This window comes from Lathyrus oleraceus, chromosome 7, assembly GCF_024323335.1.
Source record: "Lathyrus oleraceus cultivar Zhongwan6 chromosome 7, CAAS_Psat_ZW6_1.0, whole genome shotgun sequence".
Classification (NCBI taxonomy): domain Eukaryota; kingdom Viridiplantae; phylum Streptophyta; class Magnoliopsida; order Fabales; family Fabaceae; genus Lathyrus; species Lathyrus oleraceus.
In genome coordinates, this window is record NC_066585.1 from 270,915,360 (window position 1) to 270,923,275 (window position 7,916).

Consider the following 7,916-nt stretch of genomic DNA (forward strand, 5'->3'; position numbering starts at 1 on the left):
AATTTTTGCATAAGCATTGCATTAAAATTACCATTTTTTTGAATGAACAATCTTATTTGCGAGTCAACACTTAGCATTAAAGAAATTCCAACAATATACAATGGAGGAATTTGATAAGGTGAAAGAAGTCCAGTCATGGGAAAATCACTTTGAGTATCATTCAATTCGATCCAATCACCCCAAGGTTCACTTAGCAAAAAGTGATTTGCTTCAAGACTCAGACCGGGGCAAGCCACCTCAGAAGCTCATTGAGTCCAACAAGCCAAGGACAGTCAATCAAAAGTTTATCGTTCCAAGATTTGGTTAATCAGGGGTAGACCACTGCAAGTCTCGAACACTTGGGGCAAGCCATCTTGAGATCGTCTCATGTCAAGCTGTTTCAAACTCCCTTTCAAGGTGAACATTTTCAAAGATCCAACAAACTAGGGCAAGATGAGCCACAGAGGGGCATAACCTCTTTCTTTGTGTTGTCAAATTTCTCAAACAAGTTCTACCATACGTCAACAACTACTGAGTTTAAGACGAGTGCTCGAAAATTATGCTAGCACGATTCATTAATTCTACAAAAGGATCCCATTGGCTAAGTTGTGGCTGTCAAGCTTGACAGAATTCTCCTTTGACAACATATATCACAAAATATGTGGTTGAGTTCTCGGTGTTGAGGAATCCCGGCGTCCATAAAAAGCCTTTACAAACTCCCAGTCCACTCAGGTGTCAGCATTTTCATATAATGGTCATTCATATATCATGCATAAAAAGAAATTCAAATCATGCATAGCCGAAATGTACTTCGGGCTCATTTTGCATTGACCCAGGTCTTGTTGTTGATCCTATATCCTTTGACCTCTAATTCCAGTTTGTCTTTGGTGCCCTTAAACCATCATCCGGTTTTCGCAGTCATTTTCAAGTTTGACTCAGTTGGCAATTTTGTCCATGAGGTTCAATTCCTTTTAGGATTATCCGATGAATTTCTGGATTACTCCTTTGTTTATTGATGTATTTCCATAACTTGTCTGATGTATTTCTAGATGTTTCCCCACCTATATGGTGTATTACCGGATGTATCTGTATTCTGATGTATTTCCAAAATATCACTTGTAATTCTGATGCAGCTCCAAAATTTGTTTCTTTTTCTCCCCAATGAATTCCCCGGCATTTCATTTTTGCTCTGATGCACTTCCAAAACCCATATGCCATTCACTGGCATTATTTCAAGACTCATTGGTGTCTCCTAAAATCCAGTTGTCACTAGCATTATTCCAAGATTAGTGGTTACTAGAACTCATTTCAAACCCAATTATCGTTGGCATCATTGTCACTCTGTTTGTAAATACAATAGTGATTGGTATCTAGAGTTTGGTCGTTGCCAACATCATTTAAAGTCCACTTGTTGCTGGCAAACTCCGTTGTAGCCAGTAATTATTTTACTATTACCCTCAATCAAGTCCAATTGTTGTTGGCAAAATCCGTTAAAAGCTGGTTGTAATCCATTGCTTACGATCAAGTCCAATTGTTGTTGGCAAAATCCGTTAAAAGCTGGTTGTAATCCATTGCTTATGGTCAAAGTCCAATTGTTGTTGGCACCAATCTGTTAAAAGTTGGTTGTAATCCATTGCTTAAAGTCAAAGTCCAATTGTTGTTGGCACCTATCCGTTAAGAGATGGTTGTAATCCATTGCTTACGGTCAAAGTCCAATTGTTGTTGGCACATACAGAGAGTTTGAATACCCTGCCTTTCTTGATGGTTCCGTGAAAGTCATGTATGACTCATCATCTTGAGGAATTCTCAGAAGCTTGGAGGTTTTTCGTGTTAGAAAACTCCAATGATGTTGGTTTTGTTTGATTTCTTTGTAAAGAATTATCATAGCCTTTTGCGTGGATGATCTACTTATAAGAAGACTCTCGTTTACCTTTGTTTTTCATAAATTCCCTGTTAGGAATCTCCAAAACTTTGATTGGATGAATTTCTTGTGAGAAATCTCCAGAATTGTCATATGTATTATAAAGTGTCAGGTCATGTATGAACGTGTTGATGAAACTTGCTTTGTATATTTTCCAATATTGTCAGGTCATGTATGAACCTGTTGTTGAAGTTTTCTTTGGGTTTTCTAGTGTTGTCAGGCCATGTATGAACCTATTGTTAGAATCTCTATGAAACCTCCAGAATTGCCAGGTCATGCATGAACCCATGAATATACTTTCTTCGAATTTTCCAGTGTCGCCAGGTCATGCATGAACCTGTTGATAAAACTCCCTTTGATATTTCTAATTATTGGTAGGTCATGTATGAACCTATCGGTGAAACTCTCTTTGAATATCCTAATATTGAGGTCATGTATGAACTTATTGATTAAACTTACTTGATTTTCTAGCACTGCCAAGTCATCTTTGAACCTGTTGTTGAAACACTTTGAATTTTCCAATGCTGTCGGGTCATGTATGAGCCTACTGATGGAAATTTCCTTGTATATTTTCCAGTATTGTCTGGTCGTGTTTGAACCTGTTTATGGAACCTTTTGATATTCCCTAGCATTGTCATGTCATGTTTAAACCTATTATTGAAATTCTTTGAATATTCCAATGGTCGGGTCATGTATAAACCTATTGATGGAATTGTTTTGATTTTTTTGGTGTTGTTAGATTATGTATGAACCTGTTGATTAAACTTTCATTGATATTTAGGTTGTCATCAGGTCAATGTCTGAATTTGTTGTTCAAACATTCTTTGTATATTCTCTAATGCTGCCAGATTATGTTTGAATTTGTTAATTGAGCACTCTTTGAATAGTCAACATTGTCAGGTCATATCTGAACCTGTTATTGAAACTCTTTGAATATTCCGGTGTTGTCAGGTCATGTATGAATATGTTGTTAAAATCTCTTTGAGTATTCCCCAGTGTGTGTCTAACTCTCCAACAGGATTGTTATCCCCAGTGAGTTATTTTACCCTTTTTGTCTATTTCCCTGTGGGCCATCAGTATTCCCCACAAATCGGTCTGTCTGGCATGACATCTCCTGTTAAGGATTCACTATGTCCTTAACAGATAAATTCAGAAGTAAAAAGTCTTTCACCCATGCGTATCATATCATGGCATTTTCATTTCAGGATCAAAATCCGGGTATTCTTAGTATTTAACTATCTCCCACTATGATCATATGAAGAGTGTTCTACTTCATATTCTCTGGTTGAAGATACTTAAATAGGGGCAACTGTCACACCCTGATTTTGATCCTGAATCGCCGATTCAACACATTCATCATTGCTATTGCATATCTACATAGCATAACATGCATTCCATACCGCATAATGCCTAGAATATCAGTCGAAATAATTTTTTGGAATTACAGGCGAACCAGTTGAATTAATCGCCAGATGTGCGTCAAATCAGTAGACGAAAAAATTTTAAATCAAGCTTGCAAACACCAATTTTATTAATCTATGTTTCGCATAGTTTAATCTGGTATGCTCGAATTATTTTTCGGCTAAATTTTCGGCCACCTTTCGACCCGCCTGAGTCTTTTAACCGGTCAAAATTTATTTCAAAATTAAAAGAAACGCTGTATTTTTCCAATAAGTTTATTTCACACTGATCATTTTAATGCAGTCAGTTTAATTTTTCGAGCAGTTTTGCGCCCGATTTTTTATTCATTTCTAATCTGTTTATTTCCATTTTTTAGCCAAAGTAATTAGGACAATTATTTAGAATTAATCATACTTTTGTTTTGAATTTTGATTATGTCATTCATTTTTTAATTCATTTTGAGGTTTCACTATTTAATTTAATTTTGTTAAAGAAAAAGTGATGAGAAAAAATATCTTCTTTCCTCTTCGTACTGAAGGCCACGTGTCTATTCTTGGTTGGCCTATGTCCATAGGATTCCTCACAACTTCCCTTAACCATAATAGTCACCATAAACTCCAAACACCACCGTTGTATTGTTGTTCTGCCGCGTCGGAGCACCCTTCCTCTCAAGATCATATTTTCATTTTTCATCTCCCTATAAACAAAACTCCTTTAACGTCAACATTTATATATTCCATTTTTCTCCAACCAATAGTCATAAAAACAGTAGCTCCGGTAGCTGCTACGAGCAACATTTATCGCATGAGCAGGCTTCGAGCTTCAACGAGTTCATTGTGGTTGGTATTTCGAATTTATACGTGTATTTTGTTGTTTGGATCTGGATTCGCAGTGTGTAATTTTTGTGTTGTGATGCTCTGTTTACCGTTATGTTTCGGTACTCATTATTGTGTGTCATCTTGATAAGGAAGTCATTGTGTTTTCTTTTGTTCATGGTGCTTGGTTTAATGTTATATTTACATTGTTATAATAAATAGTAAAACTAAATACTGCTATTGCATTGTTATAATAAATAATAAACTAAAAACTGCTACTGCATTGTTATAATAAATAGTAAACTAAAAACTGCTACTGCATTGTCATAATAACTAGTAAAACTAAATACTACTACTACTTTTTGGTTTTGTAAATGTCCTAATTAATATAACGCATGTTTTGAGTATATATATAAATGAACATACATTAACATCAATAAGTGAGTTTGGTTGAGCTGGTAAGGTTGTTGTCTATCATGTCTTAGAATGTGGGTTTGACACCTTATGCCACCCCTTTTCTTAATTTATATTTTATTTGCATGTTTCTCATGTTCATATTATATATATTAAACGCTTGTTGATTTTAATGGTGGTCCTTGATTTATTTTATTATTTAAACATCGATTTTTAATCTATGGATTCCATAATTCCCATGTTGTTATTCCATGATTATTTTATTGATATATTGATAGTACTTCGCCGCGTATTGATTAATTGCGTATGACATTTCAATTGTTGTCAATATGCGCAAACCGGCTTTGAGCACATTATATAGGGTTTTTGTTTTTTTTTTTCAATTTCCACCCGCCTTGCACGTCTTTGCGTTATGTGACTTTTATTCGCATCCTCGCATCCCGATTTTAATCCGTGCACGTCCCGATTTTACTTATTCCAATTTATTTATTTTTTGAATGTGTTGTAAATATAACTTGTTGTATCATTTATCTTCTTTGCAAGGCTCACTCTTGGGCCTTCTTACAATGAGCTTTTAAGCAATATCAACTTAATTTTCAATAATTTCAAACCTTTGTACGTTAATCATTTTAAATTTAATTTCAAATCATTTTCATAAGTGAATTCGAAGAAAAAGATTACTTGGATGAAATATCCAATCGTAATCCCGAATATTAGGCTCAAGCTGTAAGAGCTTGCAAGCCACAAATATTCGTCTTCTCTTCCCTAAACTCCAATATTCAAACCATTTCTAATTATAAATATGAAGAAAAAGATTACCTGGATGAAATATTCAGTCGTAATCCCGAATATTAGGCCCAAGTTGTAAGAGCTTGTAAGCCATATGTATTCGTCTTCTCTTTAAAATATTTGTAAATATTCAAACGTCTTTTCTCAATAAAATTGGAAGAAAAAGATTACCTGGATGAAATATCCAGTCGTAGTCCCGAATGGTATGCCCAAGTTGTAAGAGCTTGTAAGCCATAAGTGTTCGTCTTCCCTCTAAAACACTTGTAAATATTCGAACAATTTCCTTAAACAAATTTGGAAGAAAAAGATTACCTGGGTGAAATATCCAGACGTAGTCCCGAGTATTAGACCCAAGTTGTAAGAGCTTGCAAGTCATAAGTACTCGTTTTTCAAACTCCAAAATACTTAATTCCTATCTTAACCCCTTTCAATAAAGATGGAAATGGAACATGGTGGATATCGTGCACTCCTGAGATTAAGATTCGAGGTGGATGCCTCACCTATCTTGACTCTCGCTGTAATTGTCAATGCGGTTTCTTCAAACCCCTTTCTCAATCAAATTCAAAACACTTAATCTTTATTAAACACTTTTTCCAGTAAGATGGAAATGGAACGTGGTGGATACCACGCACTCCTGAGACTAGGATTCGAGATGGATATCTCGCTCATCCAAGTTCTCGCCATTACTCAAAAATACATCCAACCAATCAAACTCTTTTTCGCCGTCGTGCGATTAATCAAAAAACCATTTTCATAAACGAAAGACATCTTGTCTTAAGATGATGCAAAACAATGCTTCGGCCACAATTGTTGAGTTGGGATAAGTGATGTTTTTTCGAATGTTGATTTGTAAATCCATTCGATGTGTGGTATACGTCCGCTCCTCGTCTGTTTTGGGTAAAACAATGTTTTCGTCGATTTGACACAAAGTAGCTTTCGCTAAAATCTACCAACAAACAAACATTTTTCTACCCAGAACGAAGTAAGCCTTGAGTTCTCTATTGAGATACGTAGGAGCAGGATTGCGAAATCTTGTCAGACCCATTAATCAAAAACTTAGGTTTAGTCTCCTTCGTTGTAAAATCCAAAAACATTCTTCTCTCTTCTGTTCTTTCTTTCCCACCTAATAACTCGAGAAGCCTAACATTTCTAAGCTAACACTAACGCGCATAATTAACCTAATGGTTCCCGTTGAGTACAACGGACGTGAGGGGTGCTAATACCTTCCCCTTGCATAATCGACTCCCGAACCCTGATATTGGTTGCGATATCCATATCTTATCCTTTCTTTTAGAGGTTTTATCGATATTTCCCCTTTCCCTATTTGGGAATAAATAAAGTTCGGTGGCGACTCTGTTCAGTCCATCATGCGAGCGTGCGATTGCGCTCCGCTTAAGTCCTGTTCTCATTTTTCGTGGTGCGACAAGATGGAATGCGATCAAAACTTATAGAACCTCCCATCTCTTTCTCCCTCTATTTACTTTTTTTTTCAATCATCGTCTTTTCAAGTTTTCGATATCCTCTACGAGATAATCTACGTGGATAGATATTTCTAGCTCGATTTTCCTTTCCTTTTGGGCTCTTTTCCAAGAAGGTAAGAGTGGTGTGAAACTCTATAAATTTCTCGCAAACATCTTGATCAATAAATGAATACACATCATATAAAGACTTTTCTTTATCTTCTCCATGTTTAATATAATAACGGGTGAGCTGTGTCCTAAAACCCATCCAACACTTACCATAATATGTAAGCATATTCTTTTTCACATTATCATCATCTGGACTAATAATGAACACATCCTATGTTACAAAATAAAGATGTTATTAGTATTAAACAAAAAAAAATATCATTTATACTTGCAAACAAATCATAAAATACCTGAGCATTTTCCCATGTGGCGTCATTCCATTCCTATTTTACACTGTGCCAATTATCTATCAAAATGTTCACTTTACTTCTACCTTGTAACACAATGTAACCTATAAAATCGTCAGTGTGTTCACCATAAGCCCTATTCGTTGCAACATCAACTGTAACTGGGTAGCGAACACCGGTTTCTTGGGTTTTTTTCACCTTGGTATACATCGTGGCACCTCTAGTTTTTCTTCTACAATTTGCATTCACAAATGTTGCAGCATATATTGTATGGGATGTGTTTGTCGAATCAGCCATGACTATCTGTTGAAATAGGTAGAAACAGAATGATATAAACTCATTTATGTGATATATAATTCGTTTCAGTGATATATAACTCGTTTCAGTGAAGAACGAACCTGTTGAAAAATGATATATGTTGATGAAATGACTATCTAAATAAACCTTAAAATGACCAAGAGGAACTTTACTAACTAACATTTCAATAAAAACAAATGGAAAATAATAGAAACAAAATGATCAAAAGACAAACTAACGTAAAACCCTAAACAAAATGATTAGTGAAAACAAAGTGATATAGAACTCGTTTCAGTGAATAACAAACTTGTTGCGAAATAACATTTAATGAATATCTGTTGGAAGGGTTTTGATGAATATCAGCTTGAAAGTAGCATATGGTTTTTTGCGAAATGAGAGTGACAAAATGATGTTTGATCGTTGA